The sequence below is a fragment of the Mesoplodon mirus genome (assembly GCF_964341445.2).
Source record: "Mesoplodon mirus genome assembly, chromosome: 5".
In the NCBI taxonomy this organism is placed as follows: Eukaryota; Metazoa; Chordata; class Mammalia; order Artiodactyla; family Ziphiidae; genus Mesoplodon; species Mesoplodon mirus.
The window spans coordinates 157,653,367-157,675,769 of NC_138980.1; positions in this window are offsets into that span (position 1 = coordinate 157,653,367).

Consider the following 22,403-nt stretch of genomic DNA (forward strand, 5'->3'; position numbering starts at 1 on the left):
TCATGGAACAGACAATAAGCAAGTAAAGAATCAAATAGAGTTGGTAACTTCAGATAAGTGCTATAAGAAATAAAAGAAAAACAGGATGATGCAGTAAAGAGTGTTGGGATGAGGTTAATTGAGATCTGAGAGGGATGAAGTGGGAGTGTTCGGGCAGGAACCCTAATGAAAAGAGCAGCCAGGGTAAAATTTAGGTGCTGGGGGTTCCAAACAGAGAACGCAGCTGTGCAAAGATCCTAGGGTTAAGGTGAGTATAAAGAACGGAACATTATCTTGATGTAGAACTCCACTGGAGACCATGGGCTGTACAGAGGTGGAGCCCACACAGCAGCTCCCTAGGCTCAGTGCCAGGGCTGCCCAGGCCCCAGGAAGCGCTGGCTCTGCAGAGTTACAGGAGCCCAGTTCTGGCCTTTCTCCAAGATCCAAGACAGCACCTCCTCACCTATCACTACCTCTTCCTCCTCACCTATTACTACTACTAATTAGCACCAAGGAATCCCACAGCTTCCCTCCAGCTGGGTCTGTGCTCAGAAGAATAGATCTATGTCAGCCAAGAATTTGTTTTTTGAGGTATCACTATACATGAAATAGTGCAAGACTCCATATAATTGTCAACTGAAAGCTACAACCGTAAACACTATCAAATGCTTCACAGAGAGCTGGACCTCTGAATTGGAATAGACTGAGGATGCTTTGAAGAGAACAGCCTTAAGCTTGACCTAGGGAGATGAGAGAGAACATTTGGAGTGGGAAAAGAGGAAAACTCTGAGCTAGGTATGACCACAAAATGAGTAAGGCACATTGAGAGGCTATGAGCAGTCAATTCTGTCAGTGTAGAGTTCGCATAGAGGAAGACTAGGAGATTCATCTGGAAAAGTGGGGTGAAGCCAGATGGCGAAGGGCCCTAAATGAAGTCCAAGGAGTTTGGATTTTATCCCATGTGAAAAAGAAGAGAGTGAGTGTGGAATGTCTTGGGTGATCTAAAGATTGCAGGCAGCCCCCAAATATGCCACTTTGGCCCATCGATTATTTTGAATTAAAATTACTTAAGAAACAGCAGATATAAGAAGGACATTCAGGGACTTCCCTGGTGGCACAGTGGTTAGGAATCCACCTGACAATGCAGGGGACACGGGTTCGAGCCCCGGTCCGGGAAGCTCCCACATGCCGCAGAGCAACTAAGCCCGTGCACCACAACTACTGAGCCTGTACTCTAGAGCCCACGAACCATAACCACTGAACCCGCATGCCACAACTACTGAGCCCGTGTGCCACAACTACTGAAGCCCGTGCGCCTAGAGCCCGTGCTCCGCAACAAGAGAAGCCACCGCAATGAGAAGCCCGCGCACCGCAAAGAAGAGTAGCCCCCGCTCGCCACAACTAGAGAAAGCCCACGCGTAGCAACGAAGACCCCGCACAGCCAAAAAATAAATGAATAAATAAATCTATAAAAAAAAAAAAAGAAGGACATTCTGACCCTCTTTGTCCCTTTGAAATCAGGAAGTAAACCTCCCATGTGAAAGGTACCCTCCCTGTACCAGGAAATAGAGAAACATCCTTATCACCAGAGACAGGGACTTCAAGGCCAAGAAGGCTGTATAAACAAACCTTGTTTCTTCTTTACTAATTTACTACCCCAAGCACAAACTTTTTTGTCTTGTCAATTCTTCACAAATTTATTTTTCCTTTGTCTAAAAAGTATAAAAATTTTCCTGCTTTTGTCACTTATTTGAGTCTCATGTTCCATGAGCTCCCATATATACAAATTAAATTTTTCTCCTATTAATCCGTCTTGTGTCAATTTAATTATTAGACCAGCCAGAAGAACGAAGAGGGGCAGGGGGAACATTTCCCCTCCCTGACAGGTTGAAAAAAGAAGGAAGCGCTGGGGCTTCCCTGATGGCGCAGTGGTTGAGTCCGCCTCCCGATGCAGGGGACACGGGTTCGTGCCCTGGTCTGGGAAGATCCCACATGCTGTGGAGCGGCTGGGCCCTGTAAGCCATGGCCGCTGAGCCTGTGCGTCCGGAGCCTGTGCTCCGCAACGGGAGAGGCCACAACAGTGAGAGGGCCGCGTACCGCAAAAAAAAAAAAAAAAAGAAGGAAGCGCTGGAAGCTAGAACACTGTAGAGGAGCTTGCTCTAACTGCCCTGTAAGACGTGATGAATTCCTACAATATCAAAGTGACTTTCATTTGGACTTGGCCCCGGCTGAGATGTCTGTGCACATGTGTGGGTCCAACAGAGGGAGCACTGGGAGTAATAAGGCAAAGAAAGATCTGTTCTTCTAAACTTAAACCACTAGGTCCAAGTAACTCTGCTTTGAAACCCATTGGCCTGAATGCAGAGAGGAGCGAGGCAACCTTCCTTCTTTGCCACTGATTATTGCACAGCTGTGGAATTGTGTGGGCTCAAGGCGGCCACCAAAAATAAATTCCTAGGCCCCAGTGTGCAACAAGAGAGGACTCCGTACCCAGGAGAGAGAGGAGGCCGTGGACCCCAGCAGGACAACACTTGGTAAAAACAGTGTTCAGTGGTGACCACCACGCCCTGGATCAATCTCACTCCCAGCAGCGGGAGATACAAGAAAAGCCTTCTCGTGGCCACTATAGCAGTAAATGTACGTGGTGCAGAAGCCCAAAGTATGAAGAGAAACAGCAGGTAGAGAGATGGTTAGGGATTTGGCAAAGTAGAAGCAGAATCCTGAGAAGCTCAGAATACAAACACGAGATGCCATGGAAGTCTGGGAGGTGCAGGGGATGTGGGTGAATAGAGAGGTGAACAACTGAGTCTACATATGGAGCAATTAAATCCATGGTGCCCATCCACCCCATCCTCGTAAGAGAAAGAGAGTTGTATCTTTTCTGGAAAAGTCGGAGAGGGGATGGTATGTGTGAAGAGACAGAGAGGCAAATAGACTTGCAGGAGACTGAGTCCAAGTCTGAACATTAATGTGAAAACATTCCTCCCCAGACTCTTTCCTCTTCTAGTGCTCTTTGACTTTTAAAAGAATAAATGCAGACAAAAATACAAATTAATTCCTTAAAAAACATATTTTGTGAAACTCTGAATCATAATGAAATAAAGTAACCATAAGCAGATGTAAACTATTATATATAGGATGGATAAACAGCGAGGTCCTACTGTATAGCACAGGGAACTATATTCAATATCCTGTGATAAACCATAATGGAAAAGCATATGAAAAAAAAGAATGTCTATATGTGTATAACTGAGTCATTTGCTGCTGTAGAGCAGAGACTGGCCCAACATCGTAAATCAACTATACTGCAATTAAAAAAATGAAGGAAAGAAAGAAGGAAGAAAAAGGCCATGAAAATAAACATTGAGCTGGTCTACTGGCTCGGGCCCCTGCACACCTTCACCCCTCTCACCTACCTAAAGAAATTGTAGGAGAGGCAAAAGTTTACCTCCACCCTCTTAGGGTCTTCACTGGGCCTGAGAATTAAATAAAGATAAATAAACTGGAGGGAAGCATACACATTTATTTAGCATACGATTTACATGACACAGAAACCCTCAAAAGGAAATGAAGACCCAAGGAAGTGGCAAAATCTAGATGCTTTTTTACTAGGTTGAATTAGGGGTAATTGTGGCAAAATAACTAAATTACGCGGAGAGGCTAAAAGGAAGGTAAGAATTCTTTGAACAAGGTCTATTTGTACGAATTTTCTCAGTCTCAATTTCCAGGCTTGATGACAGGTAGGCTACTTTCCTTCTGGTATGGGAAAGACATCTTCCATATGAGGGTTTTATTCCCTGCTTTTAGAAAGAAAAAGGGGAGGGAGGATCCGAGTATCCTTCTTGTACCTGCTGGTTTTTAAAGTGCCCTTAGCTCAAAATAACGTTGATATCAATTTTAAGGCATATTTTAGGGTGACATATCTGGCCCACTTCAAAATCATGCTGAACATTCGAGGTAAACCAAGAACACGTAAATGAATATAGCGCCCTTGGCACCTCCATCTCTTGCCCCTTTAACAGCCGTTTTCATTCAGTTTCTGTGTCACTGAGGGAACTGGGCGGAGTGCCTGTGGTAGGTTTGGGTTTCAATTCTCTGAGCCCCAGGAGGTGGAGAACGGTTAAGGAAGTATGAATTTTTAGAAGCAGGGAGATGTGATGCTTTGCATGCAAATTTAGTTGGCTCCGTTTTCCTGCGTTGTGGTTCCTGGTGAAACTATTAGCAAATCTTTGCTCAGAAGTGATTTGCATTACTTTTAAGTAAATATCATTCAAAAAATAAACAAAAATAAATGTTTACATTTGAGTGAAAGAGAAAAGGGAAATTTTATTTACAGCAAAATAGGACTGCAGTTGCTTTCAAATTAGAGCGAGGTGTAATTCACGTGCATTTGCAGAGGATGAGGGTGGGGAGTTGCTCCTTTTACAGAAAATTCCGAGAGGGAATCTTTGGAAGTGAAAGGACTCCCCTCCATCCCCACCCTGTCCAGGCCTGGGTCTGGAAGCAATGGAGGCTCCAAAAAGGAGGCTAAGTAAATGAATTGAACTTGGAGTATCTGTAGGTAGACCAGAAAGGGAGGCGGCTTGGGGAGATGGGAGGAGAAGAAAAAGAGTGAGGGAAACAGCTCAGCAACTGTGAAAGAGCAGATCTTGAGGAAGAGACAGCTAGCGAGAAATTCCTGGACACCTGGAGAGGTTGGGGGGACTTTTAAGTGGTTCCCCGCCCTTCACTGCACCGCTCACACCCTCCATTACTCATTTCTCCCAAAAGTTCAGAAAACGATTTGTACAAGCAGCAGGATATTGTTTTGAAACCTTACCCATTGTGGCTCCATTTCCAGCACTTCCTCCTTTCTGACCTTCCTCCTCCCACATCCCCACATTCTCAGCTCCAGCATTACACAAAGAGCAGGATGTCGGAGCGGAGCAAAGGGGTCAGATTCTTGGCTTTTTGGCGTTTAAAATCTTAGGATTCCAGGCATAAATTATAGATTTGAAATAACATGTAATTAGTCAAATTCTATTCCTTCTCCCCCTACTCCCACTTCGAGATTTTCCCTATTCTCTGGACTAGGGAAAGGGAAAGTCAGAGAGAAGAGAAATGAAACTTTTCATTAGTGCCTTTGAAAAGCACCTCTGGACTTCCCTGGTGATGCAGTGGTTAAGAATCCTCCTGCCAGGGGCTTCCCTGGTGGCGCAGTGGTTGAGAATCTGCCTGCTAATGCAGGGGACACGGGTTCGAGCCCTGGTCCGGGAGGATCCCATATGCCACGGAGCAACTAGGCCCGTGAGCCACAACTACTGAGCAACTAGGCCCGTGAGCCACAACTACTGAGCCCTCGTGCCTAGAGCCCGTGCTCCGCAACAAGAGAAGCCACCGCAATGAGAAGCCCGCGCACCACAACGAAGAGTAGCCCCCCGCTTGCCGCAACTAGAGAAAGCCCACGTGCAGCAATGAAGACATGATGCAGCCAAAAATAAATAAATATTTAAAAAAAGGAAAGAAAAGAAAAACATCTCTGCTCCCTGTCTCCAGACCAGCCCTGGGGAAGATCCCCGCAAAGCGAACCAGTGCCTTGCTTTCCAGATGGGCACCCTGTTAGAGGTCCTCTGCATCCCCAGGGTGTGGGTAGAGATGTCTATGTGACACGTCAAGGATGGCAAGCCTAAGGCAGCCTCACTGAATCCTGGGACTCCTCACTGCAGGACTCAGCAAAATATCTTCCTCACTGGCCAAGAGTAGCAAAATGTGGCCCCGACAAGCAGCAGACCTGGAGGCTTTGCAGTCAGGGCAAGGAGATCTCACCAGCCTTGATCTGCAGAGAGTGAACAGAACAAAGAACATCTCAACAAATGCCAGGGTGAAGAAGTAAGAAGGACAAAACCAGACAAGATAAACTCAAGTGAAGACCAATGTGAACAGATGAGGGAAGAAAGGCCACACCCCACCACCACCCTCGAAGCTCTGACACCATCTAAGCCCACCCACCCCTGCCCAGAATTTAAAGGGGAGAAAGACAGAAGGGGATAAATCATGAGTTTAACCTGAAATGGGCTAAGATGAAGCTTCTGACTAGATAGAATGGTGATCACGAGATACAATCGTAGAAAAATTAAGAAAGTCACCTTTCTCTTCAGCCTGAGTTTGTAACATGAGAGCCACATCTGAAACATACAAAGAGGAGAGAACAAGAAATAAAGGAAGAGGGGCAGTGTGGTGTGCGAGGGATGGTGTGGGCACAGGGGGAGGCCAGTAGCCCCTCACTTAGGCTAAAAGAGGGAAGCAGACCACAGCACCAAATGACCAGATCTTAACTCTCTCCAAAAAATTTTTGGAAAACTAAGGGCGAATGCTGGAGGTCCCATGGCACATGAGGTGGAAACAACAATCATTCCATTTGAATATTAAAGGATTGGTGGCTCTGGAAGTCTAGAGGTCTTGGGAACACCTAGGATGGGGCCAACTGGATCTTACATGCAAATGGGAAAACAAATGACAGGGAGCCCTGGGCATCCCTCCAGTGCAGTGATTCTCAAGAGTTGGGGAGGGAGAGGTACAAGGTAAAGAGGGTGGTAAAAAGGAAGCATCTATCTTTGTAGGGTATGATTTACATTGCTCAGACACAGTGAAGTGAGCAAAAGCTAAGGGGAAAAAGTCATGTTTCACAGGCTTTAAAGGAGATGGGAGATCTCCCTTTCCTATCCTGCTAAAAGTCTGGAGAGTTAGGCCTAGAGACAGAATGGGAAGGAGGAACCAGCAACAATATTTACCTGGTGTTATGTGGGCTTGGCTTCAATGGGACATAACAATGCAACTCAATGGGCCATAGCAATCAAAAGCAAAGAGAGGGCTTCCCTGGTGGCGCAGTGGTTGAGAGTCCGCCTGCCGATGCAGGGGACACGGGTTTGTGCCCTGGTCCGGGAAGATCCCACATGCCGTGGAGCGGCTGGGCCTGTGAGCCATGGCCGCTGAGCCTGCGCGTCCGGAGCCTGTGCTCTGCAACGGGAGAGGCCACAACAGTGAGAGGCCTGCATATCGAAAAAAAAAAAAAAAAAAAAAGCAAAGAGAGCAAAATTCCTCTGTCAGCAGCTATAGGTAATGCTGGTCATCTGAAGACCAAAATGAACAAGATGATATGAATGAGGCAGGAGAAGGAAGGGCTGTATTTGCTCCTGAATGGGCAGGGCTAAGACCTACTCACTAAAATTCCCTTCTTATCAAACAAGCTGCTGCAGGCCTTCTATGTATCTGCTGAAATTAACTTTCATAATACACTATTAAAGTTAATAATTTGTAATTCCAAAAGTTTAATACTCCTTCTCACTCAAGTAATTATAAATAAACATGAATTATATGTAAGGTCATATGCAATGAGTAACAGGAATATGTTTTAAAAAGCTATTTAAATACAAACTGCTAAGCATTTTTCCCCTAGGGTGACTTTTCTGAACTTGGTAGTAGAGCTATCCTTAGATCCAACTTTCATTGTCACCTTTTATAGAAGAATGCATTGTATACTGGCAAAAATAAACATACCAGTTTTACTAGGTGAATAGCATAACTCATCTTACTATCTATACCTGACTTCTTTAATGTTCAATAAAACAATATAATTAGTTTCTAGAAAATATGCCATAACTTACATCCAACTGAGTGTTTTCCCCTTCAAAAGTCATCTTCTTGGAAGCTATATTATCATCGCAATGACTCCGACATTGGTCAAAGTTATTTTTAGAACTCTGTTTTAAGAATAGCTGTCCGAGCTTGAGGCATGGTTTTGTTTTTTGTTTGTTTGTTTGTTTTATTGTTTTTTGTAACATCTTTATTGGAGTATAATTGCTTTACAATGGTGTGTTAGTTTCTGCTTTATAACAAAGTGAATCAGTTATACATGTACATATGTTCCCATATGGTTTGTTTTGTTTTGTTTTGTTTTGTTGCCGTACTCAGGCCTCTCACTGTTGTGGTCTCTCCCGCTGCAGAGCACAGGCTCCGGATGCGCAGGCTCAGCGGCCATGGCTCACAGGCCCAGCCGCTCCGCAGCATGTGGGGTCTTCCCAGACCGGGGCACGAACCTGTGTCCCTTGCATCGGCAGGTGGACTCTCAACCACTGTGCCACCAGGGAAGCCCCCCACATGGTTTTTTATATGTCACTTGTGACAGGAATTCTTTAGCTTTTGAGGTCAATTTATATTTGTAAAAAGGAAAAAAAATTCTCAGATCCATGATCAGTAATACAAGTAATTAAGACATTCATAAAATGATATTTTTATATGGATCATTAATGGCCCTGCTGGCAATTCAAAAAAAAAAAAAAAAAGGTGATTGTAAATGTGTTATCAGTGTTTCAACAAGCTCCCAAGAGTTTACCGTGGAGGACAGTCCATTTAGATGTCATCTTGCTTAGGTAAACTTTTTGGAGTGCTCAAAACTTAACATACATCCTATGTTGCTATGCCTGTGACAGTCAATGAAACCAATATGAAAATCTAATCCAAGCATTCTCCTCTTTAGCTGGGGCCCAATGCTAGGATTTACCTGGCTGGGTAACCATCACATCCCTAGGGAGACTGTCCAGAAGCACAGCATGAACTATATCAGCCAACAAGTTAGGCATAGTGATTAAAAAGACAATCAAATACTGTCGTGGTCTCTGCTGAAACAAGAGCTCAATCCACCAACAGCCCTGCAAAGCCACGTAACCCGAGACCTCAGGGCTGAATGATGCCTGTGCTGAGAAAACAAAAAAACCCAATCTGACCACACCTCAGAATACTGGAGTTCAGGATAGCTACATAGGATATCTGACTCTGGACCATCACAGAAACCCAGGGTCAAGATGACAATGCCACTTTATCTCATTCAGAACTGTGGTCTTTTCACATCACTGTCTCTTTAGTAAACATGTGTTGTTCAAAAACATCAGCTTATTACTTTCAGTTTCAAAAATTTAGCTATGTTTAATCAAGCAAGACAAGTGTATAACTTCTTGTGTCTCTGTTTTTTAAAAGGCCTACTTTTTAGTGACACCTTACAGGGACATCCTTAATCCTCAGAGACTTCTGCTAGATTACCAGGCCTAGACTGCAAGACCTAAATAGTTTTGTTCTTCCACAGTAGGATCTAGGCTTTATATCCCCAATGATGCTGAATTTGGAAAGTCAAGTATAAGTATGTCTAAGTCAGACTGGGATATAGAACCAATTAGGAAAACATGGACCTACACACAGAGGGACATAGCAAGGTGAAGAAATCAACACCATCATCTCTGTTTTAATTATTTTTGATGAAAGACATGAATGATTTTTCTCACCCTATTTAAAAGGCTATTTTAGAAATAATGCCATTTGCAGCAACACGGATGGACCTAGAGATTATCATACTAAGTGAAGTAAGTCAGAAAGAGAAAGACAAAGACCATAAGATATCACTTATATGTGGAATCTAAAATATGACACAAATGAACTTATCTACAAAACAGAAACAGACTCACAGGCATAGAGAACAGACTTTTGTGGTTGCCAAGGGGGAGGAGGGGTGGGGGAGGGATGTATTGGGGGTTTGGGGTTAGCAGGTGCAAACTATTATATATAGGATGGATAAACAACAAGGTCCTACTGTATAGCACAAGGAACTATATTCGATATCCTCGGATGAACCATAATGGAAAATGATATGAAAAAGAATGTACATATGTATAACTGAATCAGTTTACTGTGCAGTAGAAATGAACACAACACTAATTCAACCATACTTCAATAAAATAAATTTTAAATTTTTTAAAATTTTAGATAAATAATAATAAATAAAAAGCTATTTTAACTGGTTTAAAAAACATTGGTAGGGCTTCCCTGGTGGTGCAGTGGTTGAGAGTCTGCCTGCCAATGCAGGGCACACGGGTTCGTGCCCCGGTCCGGGAGGATCCCACATGCTGCAGAGCGGCTGGGCCTGAGAGCCATGGCCACTGAGCCTGCGCCATGGTAGCTGAGCATGCGCGTTTGGAGCCTGTGTTCCGCAACGGGAGAGGCCACAACAGTGAGAGGCCCGCATACGGCAAAAAAAAAAAAAAAAAAAATTGGTAAATAATTTCTCCCCAGATAATTTTTTTAATGTATTCTCTAAAAGAAAATCAACTGTCATAATTATGAAACAAATTCCTCAACAATTCTCCTTTCTATTGCTCCACTGTTTACCTTTCTGCTTTTCCTTGTTTTTAGTTGCTGCTTAAAATTTGCCTCCAAACGAAATTCTAGAGACATCTTACCATATTAGATTCTGCTAAAATATTAGCAGATTACTCATTACTCAGACTACTAATTTCTTTGCTCTGAAGATCTAGATCATTTTTTTTAATGAGATATTTCATCTATGAATTTGAACAGTTCTTCTCCGGGACAGTCCTCTAATAAAATTTGCCCGTTTTAAACACTACACTAATTCACATTTCTTTAGGTCATTTATGCAATTTTAAAATTTATGCAATTTGAATTAATTCTTTAGTATTCTGAACCTAGACTCACCTATAAAGCCAAATTAGGAGCCCTAACTCAATAGTGCAAATGTCTTTGTGTCAACTCTACACAGAAAGTGGAGATTTCTTCCTCATAGTATAATATCAAAGTGTTGCTGCCAAATCCAAGCAGAACCTTAGATTTGCAAAAAGGATCATATTCCATTGTGATCTGATGTAGAAAGAATATAGAACCAGAAAATGTGTCTCAACAGCAATTCTCCAAGAGGGACTCGGAGAGTCATGCTTTGTGAAGAGACACTTAGAGAATGAATGGCTGGTCTTTCTTCAGGCCCTCTGGTGCCAAGTCTACCAGGAATTAACCGCTCTGATCTGAAAAACCAAACACTAGTAAATTTACTGAGTACCTTCTCTGTGTTAGTCATGGAGCTTGACTCTAGGAACAAAGAGGCCTGATGGGAAGTTGGTGTCATTGATAAAGCACCTACTATGTGCCAGGCACATTACACATGTTATCTCATTGAGTGTTCACATCAGCCCCGGGAAGGATGGTATTTTATCCCCTTATACAAAGAAAGAAAAGGCAGCCAGGTTGGCAAAAGGAGTTACCCAAGTTTGTGGGTTGAGCTGTGTCCCCAAAAAGCACATGTTCAAGTCCTAACTCCCAGTACCTGTTAATGTGCCCTCATCTGGAAATAGGGTCTGTGCACATGTAACCAAGTTAAGATTAAATCATCCTAAATTAGGTAAGTCCAATGACTGGGGCCTTTATAAGAAAAAGGAGAAGGAAATTTGTATATAGAGACATGGAGAAGAAAGCCTTGTGACAACCGAGGCAGAGATTGGAATAAAACATCTACAAGTCAAGGAACACCAAGGATTGCTAGAAGTAACCAGAAGCTGGAAGAGGCAAGGAATGATTCTTCCCTGAAGGCTTCAGAGGTAGCATGGCTCTACCGACACCTTGATTTTGGCTTTCAGCCTTCTAGCCTCCAGAACTGTGAGAGAATAAATACTTGTTATTTTAAGACATGCAGTCTGTGTAATTTGTTTTTGGCAACTCCGGGACACGTAAACATCAGCATCACGCAGCTGGTGAACAAAGGTGCTGGAGTTAGATCTCAATTTCTTCTACCCAAATATGAAGCATAACCCATAGTCCATGATACCAAGGCGGGTTTTTATTGCCACCTGATTCCCAAACCTACTCAGGGCTGCTCCAGACTTCATCAGCTGAATATAAGTACTAAGCTAGCTGAATTCAAGGTAAGAAGGGTTACAGGTACCCAAACTCTGTGTTATTGTCACTTAGAATTGATACATGGGGAGCTGTATAGAGTGATAGAAAAATGCTAAAGAGCCGAGTCCAGAGGCCAAATGCGATATTGACCAGAAAAGGGATAGGGCAAGTCATTTCACCCCTTTGAGCCTCAATTTCCTGCTCTGTCAACGGTCAGACGAAATATTACGTGTGATTCCAGACAACTGTGTAACCAGTTGGCTGTATCCACCATGGGCTGTTTTTATTTTCACTTTTGCTTCTTTGTTTGGTGTGTAAGTTTTATTTTGATTGTACCTTTTTTTTAATGTTTTTCCATTAGATTGGTCACATCCACAATTAAAATTTTCTTTGTTGTATCTGTTCATTCTCAGGCATCAGGTGTTAAGATAATGGAACTACGGGCGTAACCAGTTTAATTGTACTTTGCTTTACTGTGCTTTGCATATATTGCATTTCTTACAAATTGAAGGTTTGTGGTAACCCTGCACTGAGCAAGTCTATTGGTGCCATTTTCTAGCAACATTTGCTCACTTTATGTCTCTGTGTCACATTTTGGTAATTCTCACCATATTTCAAACCCTCCAGCAGCAAAAAAATTACAACTTGTTGACGGTTCAGATGGTTAGCATTTTTTAGCAATAAAGTATTTTAATTAAGGTATGTACATAGTTTTTTTAGACATAATGCTACTGCACACTTAATAGACTACAGTATAGTGTAAACATAACTTTTATATGCACTGGGAAACCAAAATATTCACATGACTCGCTTTATTGCTATGGTCTGGAACTGAACCCGAAATCTCTCTGAGGTATGCTTATATTTCAATTTTCATGCAGTGCACAGTATTTCTTGCTCCTTCTAAGGCGATAGCAGCTCACACTTTTAAGGAAGGACCCAAGCCGGAACGATGCCCTGGTAGCCACAGCAGGTGCAAAAGAGAACTGGGCTGTTTCGAAATAAGAGCAATGAACCGTCTCCAAAATAAGTATAGTACAGCGATTAATCTTTTGGAACCATCACCAGAGCAGAGTAACATAAATACTAAATCGGGCTGTTTTCCAGGATGACCTTTCTTTAAGAATGTAAAGTAGGCAAAAATGTATCTGCTTCTGCAGCTGTCACTCTGAACAGAATCAGGCAAACTCCCCCAGGGACACATCCTGTCCAGTCGGACAGGTGTGGAAAGTAAGCATTCTTAGCTAAGAAGAAGTAGGCTATTTTCACTTTGACTTGCCCTTCTTTGTGTGTGCCCAAAACAGAGCTATTTATAAAATGTTCTGAAGTGAAAGATTAATACAGTTGAGGAGCTTTCGAGGTACCCTCCTGAATACTGGTTCCGTTTCTTCTCTTGCAGCCACAAGAGCTTCAGTGACTGCCAGCGGGAGAATAAGAAGGAGGTCAGCGCAGGTGAGAAGAATCTAGAAACTGGAGCTCTTCCTTCCAGCCTCCCTGGGGAATTGTCTCCCCGACGTGGAGGAGGAGAGCCCCGAAGCCTCACAGCATCACAACAGCTTCCTCATGTAGTCTTCAATACACAGCCAGGATTACTATCGATAATATTATGGCTGCTGTTACTATTTTGTCTTTTTATTATTCTGGTGTGGGAGAATCTGATTTCCTGAGCTTAAATGTGGGATGCTTGTGACTACACACACACACACAGACACACACACACACACTAAATTAGGTTATCGAATTGTTGAATAAACAAGGATTGTTCTTCAACTCTATAGTAGGTGCCAATAAAATCAATAAATATTGAGTGAGTCTTATGAGCCAGATATTCTCAGCCATTTTGAGACAAGCATTATTCGTTCAAGAGATAATTAAAGTGACTGCTAACTGGGTAAAATGTTTCTTTGGGGGATGATGAAAATGTCCTGGAGTTAGTGATGATTTCTGTATAACTTTATGAATATATTAAAAACCACGGAACTGTATACTTTGAAAGGGTGAATTTTATGGTATGTGAGTTATATCTCAATTTTTAAAAAGGTAATTAAGGAGTAGCTAGTATGTGCCAGAGATCCTGTGCTAGGCCCTGGGTAACAAATAATTAATCCTTTGAGCCTCCTACTGTGTGTCCTTTGCATTCACCCTCTTATTTAATCTTTATAACCTCCCTAGAGGAAGGGAGTATTAGTGCCTCATTTTACAGCTAAAGAAATGGATGTAGAGAGTCTTTTGCTTAAAATCATACATATAAAATTAGGTAGAATCATATGAAACTGCCATTTGTAGGCTACTTTTGTGTTCAAATGTCAGTTTCTTACAACTCAATCTAATAAGTAGCTCTATCTATCCAAGTTCTTAATCACACACATCAGAAAACCACTCTAACAAGATTAGTCATTTGTAAACAGTAAGGGCCTAGTTTCCTGAGTGACAGTGTGTACCACAAAGGGCTTCATAGGACCAAGAAGTAAGCTTCTATTGTTGAGGCCACAAAGACTTTGAGTTTCATCTGTTGTGGCACCTAGCACCACTCATCCTAACCGATACAACAGGTCTACAGGACCCCAGAGCCTGTGCTCCTACCCACTGGTAATTTGCCTCCTTCAAGTTGTTTAGAACCTGGTGAGAGACCCATGCACAATGTACTAGAATACTAGAGTCAGAGATAGAAATGAATAAGTTCCACAAGAGTGGAAGAAATAATGAATCATAGAGTTAATGAAACAGAGAACACGGAAACAGGGGCTTAACCAAAGAAGGAGCTTATTCTTCTCACGAACCAAGACGCCTGGAGGTAAGAAGACCAGGACTGGAACACTGTCTCCATGATTCCATTCGGGACCCAAGATATATCTACCTTTCCACTCCACCATCTTTAGCATGTGACATTCTAAGAAGGATAAGTCCAAGGACAAAGGAGCATGCCAGATAAATCAACCCCCAACCCCTTTTTAAAGAGCTTTCTCTGAAATCCCTCCCAGAGAAGACCGTTGGCAAGAGGCTACTTGTAGCCTCAGGGGAGACTGTGAAACGTGATTATTTTTAAGAGAGTCACATTTACCACCATATACAAAATTAGAGCTCTGTTTGTAATGAAAAGCGGAAGGAAAATGAACAACTAACACTGTCTGTCTTATTTAGGAAGAAAGTTCAAAAGCCTGGTAGACCAAACATTAGCAAAAGTCTACTACAGGGATCAGCCAGAATTAAAACCCAGGTTTGATTGCCTCCAAACCAGTACTTTTAACCCTGGACTATGCTGATTCCTTCACGGAATGCATGGTCTAGTAAACTATTTACTAAAATACAAGGATAGTGTATTAGTTTCCTGTTGCTGCTATAACAAATTACCGTAAACTTGGTGGCTTAAAACAATGCAGATTTATTGTCTTCGAGCTCTGCAGTCCAGAAGTCTGAAATCATTCTCACTGAGCTAAAGTCAAGGTGTTGGCAGGGCAGTTTCCTTCTGGAGGCTCTGAGGAGAGAATCTGTTTCCTTGTTTTCCTCACTTCTATCTTCTGGAGGCTGCCCACATTCCTTGGCTCAAACCCCTTCTTCAAGTCACTCCAACCTCTGGCTTCTACCATCACATCTCCTACTTCTGTAGTCAAATCTCCCTGTGCCTTCCTTTTATATGGACACCTGTGATTATATTTAGAGCCCATCCGGATAATCCAGGATAACCTCCCATCTCAAGATCCATAAATCACACCCACAAAGTCCCTTCCTTTGCTACGTAAGGTAAAATGTGCAGGTTCAAGGGATTAGGACACAGATTTTTTTGGTGGCCATTATTTAGCCTACTAAAAATAGTAAGTTAGAAATTAATAAGTGCAAGAAAAAAAGGATGACAACATTGGCAAATGCCTTGAATAAGGAACAAACTGAGAACCACAGGGATTCAGAAGATCAAAAGAGAAATACTGCTTGGATAGTCAGAAAGAGGAGTATAAACAATTTGGAAATGGAAAGATAATACAGACATCTTAGGGAACCAAGTAAAATAATCCTGGACAAAGAATAGGATGTGTCAGAGCTGGAAGGAAGAATTTGAGAGCCTTGTTAGGGTTTATCTCCAAAGCTGGACAAAAGGAGTTTTGAGATCACTCACAGTCCTGGGGAAGTCTGCTCATAAGCATCCTCTGATGTTCTGCCAATGGCATAAGGTAGCTCCAGCTCCTTGTGAAGGTTGAGGAACCTCAGGGTCAGGACTAGAATGAAACAAGAGAGGTGCCTGGGGCACTATCAGATTGGTGCTGCCCTGAACCTGAACTTGCAGGACCCTGAGACTGAGTGTCTCCATTAATTTTGTGCCCTAGACACCTCACTTTCTCTTACCCTGGTCCCAGCCCTGGGAACTTCTAGATAAGCAAGGCTTGCTTGGGCTTTGAGGAGTATACCCAGGCCTGAGCAATGTCAAGAAAGATATTTTAAGCTGTATACTTTATCAACGCCCCCCCCCATCATGACTCCTGACAGACACCTTTATTTCTGAGTCTAGACAATTTGATGAGGCAAGGCATCCCCTCACCCAGGGGAGCCCTCAAACAAAAGCTGGATGTCTCCTGCCATTTGCTTTAAGTTAACTTTCCTCAAAGTTCAAATGCCTTCATAAAACCTAAAAGGGGGACTTCCCTAGTGGCGCAGTGGTTGAGAATCCGCCTGCCAATGCAGGGTACATGGGTTCGAGCCCTGGTCCGGGAAGATCCCACATACCGCGGAGCAACAGAGCCCATGGACCACAGCTACTGAGCCTGCGCTCTAGATACCACGAGCCACAACTACCGAGCCCGCGTGCTGCAACTACTGAAGTCCATGCACCTAGAGCCCCTGCTCCGCAACAAGAGAAACCACCGCGATGAGAAGCCCGAACACCGCAACGAAGAGTAGCCCCCACTCACCGCAACTTGAGAAAGCCCGCGTGCAGCAACGAAGACCCAACGCAGCCCAAAAAAACGTAAAAGGAAGCCCCAGCCTGATGGATTCCTCCCTGCACTGGGGCCTGCAGGACCCTTGCACACTTCTCTTTGAGGACCCAGAGAGGCACGTAGGAAGCCTGGCTGCTCACACCCCCACGTGACCTTGATCTCGCGGACTGCCTGTGCGCGGCTCATTTGTTGATTCAGTGGCAAAACAAAGCAAGTTGAAAAAGACATAAGGGTTAAAGGTATCAAAGTCTAAATAGGAGTATTTGTTTTTATTCCTTTTAAAAACTGGCAGTTTCTGCTGAGGAGGCTGTCCTGGAGAAAGCAGAAGAGACGCCAAAAATGCAGGAGAAAGAGAGAAGTCAGGGAAGTTTGTAATTACACTTTAAGTTCATGTTTCCCACAAGGACTGGGAAGAGGGGCCACTGTGAAGGACTGATGATTTGTTCTTGGGAAGCTTTTCTCAGCCCCGGCAGTGCTGCATTTGGAGCTGGATGAATCTTTGCTATGGAGGCTGTCCTGTGCACTGCAGCATGTTCAGCAACATCCCGGGTCTCTGCTCACTGGATGCTGACGGCTTCCCTTCCCAGTCACGACAACCAAAGTCTCCAAACATTGCCAAGTATCCCTCCGCTAGGAGTGGTAGGGCAAAATAGTCCCTGCTTGAGAATTCCAGTTTTAGGGGGTTGTCAGGGCTTCAGCTGACTTAACCAAAGTGACTTTCCCATTATAGGACGTTCCTGTGAATTCTGAATGCGAAGAAAGGAGATAGCATTCTTTTTCTTTTTTTAATTTTTTTTGTTTTAAATAAATTTATTTATTTATTTTTGGCTGCGTTGGGTCTTCGTTTCTGTGCGCAGGCTTTCTCTAGTTGCGGCGAGCAGGGGCTACTCTTCATCGCGGTGCTCGGGCTTCTCATTGTCGTGGTTTCTCTTGTTGTGGCTTGCGGGCTCTAGACGTGCAGCCTCAGTAGTTGTGGCTCACAGGCTTAGTTGCTCCGTGGCATGTGGGATCTTCCCAGACCAGGGCTCAAACCTGTGTCCCCTTCATTGGCAGGCAGATTCTTAACCACTGCGCCACCAGGGAAGCCCAAGGAGATAGCATTCTTTATGATGACATATCACTGAACAGTAACTCATCATTCTAGTCATCCTAAAATGATATCCAAAAGAATATTACAAGTGTTTATTTTACGTATTATATGGGATCTTTGACTGAGTGGAGGAGGAAGGAGGAAGGGGTCCTGTTATCCCCTCAGAGAGACCTCCAAACACCACGTACTGCTCCACGCACAAAAACGCACCACAAACGTTCCCTCGTCCTACACTTCTCGTCTGAAAAATGATGTCAACAGCTACAACTAATCATCTTCCAAAATTTATAAATCCGAGAATTTCAGTGGAAATCATCAGCTAGCTGGTAATTTATAGATACATTAGTACCTATCTATATTTATAGTATTAGATAGATAGATAGTATTGTTTGCATGTTGCTAGAGCAATCCGGCCACTGGAGTTAGTTTTCCTCGGGGTACCAAAGGTAATAGTAAAATGGATGGCGTTGGTATAGCTTCGGGTGCTTCGACACAGTCATTTCACTAGATGCTCACAGTAAGGCAGGAAAGTGATTAATGTCACTTCTTGTGCATCTGGCATCCCTGATGGTACAGGGATAATGGATCCTTAACCGCCTCTATCACCAGAAGGGATGTGCAGGGGGAGAGATTGCCTGTCAGACTTGCGCCCTCTGCAGCCCCTGTGTCCTGTCTCGCGGCTTTCAAGGTAATCACATCGCTCAAAAAGAGGCCCAGGCCTGCCAGGCCCACCTTCTCCCTCCCGCCCCCTGTGCCAGCCCAGCCTCCTCCCTCCCTGATTCCGCCTGCAGCTGCCACTCTGCAGCTCTCTCTCTCAGGAACATCCATTTAAATTGCTTTAAGCCAGGCATCCGAGCATCCTTAAAGCACTTCCCCTGTTGCCTCCTATACAGCTGGCCTGGTGATGAGCTCTAGTATAGAACAGAGATGGACCGTTGTTGCCTTGACACTTTACCCCATGAATAAGCCTGGGAGGGGGGCTGTTTTATGGCAGATTCCCCACAAGAGTGGGAAAAACAGCATCAGAAGGATGAATAGACAGAAAGCTATAATGGGGAAAAAGAACATGATTTTTTAAAAAAAGGTTCTTTCAAAGCAGGCTGCTGTAAAGATTCCTGGTACTGTTTAAATTGGGCTGTCAATGTGCATTGTATTTCTTTCCATGCCTCCTGTTGGTTTTTCCTGCAGGCTTGTCCCCAGTGAGACCAGGCCTGAGAGCTAAGCCACTCCCACCAGCTGTAAATATCCTCCCTAACACCGTGCTATAGGGAGCACAAAAGCCATATATCCTTGGACTTTAGGGTAGTTGTGTTAGTCAGTGTTCTCCAAAGGAAACAGAATCAATAGTGTGTGTGTGTGTGTGTGTGTGTGTGTGTAGAGAGAGAGATAGAGAGGGTGGGAGGGAAAGAGTAGTGAGAGAGAGACAGAGAGAGATTGATTTATTTTAAGGAGTTGGTGAATGTGATTCTGGGGGCTGGCAAGTCTGAAATGCAAGGCAGGCTGGAGACCCAGGGAAGAGCCGATGCTGCAGTCTTGAGTACAAAGGCAGATTGCAGGCAGAATCTCCTCTTCCTTGGGGAATTTCTGTCTTTACCCTTAAGGCCTTCAGTTGATTGGGTGAGGCCCACCCACATTATGGAGGGTAATCTGCTGTACTCAAAGTCTACTGATTTAAATGTTAATCTCATCTTAAAAAAGTCTTGGGACTTCCCTGGTGGCGCAGTGGTTGAGAATCCACCTGCTAATGCAGGGGACACGGGTTCAAGCCCTGGTCCAGGAAGATCCCACATGCCGCGGAGCAACTAAGCCCGTGGGCCACAACTACTGAGCCTGCGCTCTAGAGCCCATGAGCCACAACTACTGAGCCTGAGTGCCACAACTACTGAAGCCTGCGCACCTAGAGCCTGAGCTCTGCAACAAGAGAAGCCACCGCAATGAGAAGCCTGCGCACCACAACGAGGAGTAGACCCGGCTCGCCACAACTAGAGAAAGCCTGTGTGCATCAATGAAGACCCAACAACGAAGACCCAATGCAGCCCAAAATAAATTAATTCATTCATTCATTCATTTTAAAAAAGCCTTTACAGTAACATCTAGACTGGTGTTTGACCTGGACATGGCCTAGTCAGGTTGACACATAAAACTGACCATCACGGCAGTCCTACAATCCTACCTAATGGAATGGGACTAGATTCAATAGGACTTGAATCAGAGCTGAGGTACAGGCAACTGCCTCTAGGGAGCCTCTCTGTAATGGTCTGGGTTTGGGGAACCCATGGGTAAATGGGAGGCTCTGCCTTCCACATGCCTTCTCCACTGCTATCTTTTTAATTTCTTTTTATAAATTTATTTATTTATTTGTTTATTTTGGACTGCGTTGGGTTTTTGTTGCTGCACATGGGTTTTCTCTAGTTGCCCCGAGCAGGTCTACTCTTCGTTGCAGTGCGCGAGCTTCTCATTGCGGTGGCTTCTCTTGTTGTGGAGCACAGGCTCTAGGCATGCGGGCTTCCGTAGTTGCAACACGTGGGCTCAGTAGTTGTGGCTCGCAGGCTCTAGAGCACAGGCTCAGTAGTTGTGGCACATGGGCTTAGTTGCTGCACGGCATGTGGGATCTTCCCAGACCAGGGCTTGAACCCGTGTCCCCTACATTGGCAGGCGGATTCTTAACCACTGTGCCACCAGGGAAGTCCCTCCACTGCCATTTTGTTCAAGCCTGTTCTACAACTACAAGTCCTACTGGAGCTCCCATTTCCTTCCCAAGTGCTCACAAAGCCTGCACAAACCCCTCCTGCATGTGGGCTTGCTAGCCTTTGTCACTTGTTCAAAGTCAGGAGGGTCAGCTACAGCCTTCGAGTGATTCTAGGCCAAAAATTACTGCAGTGCCACTGTGAGGAGCCTGGAGTTATTCTGGGGTGAAGGGGCCTGGGTTGGGCTCACCAGCCAAGATAAGAAATACAGCGTGGGCTTCCCTGGTGGCGCAGTGGTTGAGAGTCCACCTGACGATGCAGGGGACACGGGTTCGTGCCCCGGTCCAGGAAGATCCCACATGCCGTGGAGCGGCTGGGCCCGTGAGCCGTGGCCGCTGAGCCTGCGCGTCCGGAGTCTGTGCTACACAGTGGGAGAGGCCACAACAGTGAGAGGCCCGCGTACCGCAAAAAAAAAAAAGAAATGCAATGTAACAGAAAGACTGCTATTCTGGGAGAAGGGCAACCTAGCCCCATATTTGTCACTGACAAATGTCAGTTAAGCATTTTACATCTTTAGACCTCAGTTTCCTTGTTTGTAAAATGATAGGGGTAGGCCCAGTGATCTGTAGCTCTAAGATTCTTTGATTCCATTAGCGTGTTGGCACATGGCCTCTGACTGCAGGATGCCCCACCCAATCCACGCCCAACCTGACCCATATTTTAGGAGGAAGCATTTTGGATAGCTGCTATTTATTCTTCTGTCTATTCATGTATTAATTCAATACATTTGTGCCTACCCTATGGATGAAAACCTTCCATAGTATTATGACAGATACAAAGAAATTTAAAACAGTATCCCTGCTTCAAGGAACTTAAAACCCAGCTGGGGAATAATTCAGTTAGGATATATTTGGCTGCAAGTAGCAGAATTCCTGAGCAACGATGGCTTAAGCCTTGTAGACCTTGGTTTATCTGCAATAACAAGAAGTCTGGAAGTCCGCAGTCCTGGAGCTGGTTTTGGGGCTCAGTGATATCTGCTGTCATCAAGACACATCCTCTTTCTAACATCCTTTCGGCTTCTTGTCCTTAGGTTTGTGACCTCATTGTCATGTAGTGGCTGCTACAACTCCAAGCTCTACATCTTCACACTAGTGCTCTGAGAAGGAAGGTAGAGGCATAAGGGAAAAAAAGAGTTTTGCAAGATAGGCTCCAATTTTTTTCTTAAAGGAAAAACTATTTTTGCCAGGTGCCCATCAACGGACTTCCTCTTTATCTTCTCAGCTGGAATTGGGTCACATTCCCAACCCTAGTCTAATCCTGAGAAAGGGAAATGGGTTCCATCATGATTCACCTCTGGGTACCTCTGTGATAGCTGACCAAAGAAGGAAGGAAATGGCTCACAGGGTAAATACATATATATCAGTAGAAGCGTGAATCAACAATACAATCCTAGATTAAGCAAGAATCAGCCTTGTCAATAGGCCAAAGTTTGGGTCCTGGTCCCCCACCTCTCCTTGTGTGTATCTATATGACATTGGTTAAGACACAAGCTAGAGGCCTGGGGTCCTTCTCCCTCCTCTGCAAAAATAACAATGGAGAGAATGGAGGGCATCTAGGTGAATTCTCCATCCCTACCTACTTACAAATAAATTCTGCTCTAGTTCTAGATAGTGGGATAAAAGTGTATTAGAGCAGATAATTAATGTGTCAGATGTGGGCCCTGGCACTGTCTGTCCTTCACCTCTGAAGGCCAGGCCAGTCCCTCCAGCCCTGCAAGATCAGGCTAACCTCATCCTCTGGTTAACAAAGAGGCTCGAGAGTGAGAGGTAGCTCACCTAGGCTTTGAACTCTGGCCTGGAAACATCTGTCAAATCACTGGGGTGTCCCAGTTTCCTGCCCTCTTAGACGGCAGCAATCATTATCTACCTCACAGGGCTGTTGAAAGGACTAAATGAGAGAAAATACATTAAGAACTTAGCACAGTGTCTGGCACATAGCAATTAATTG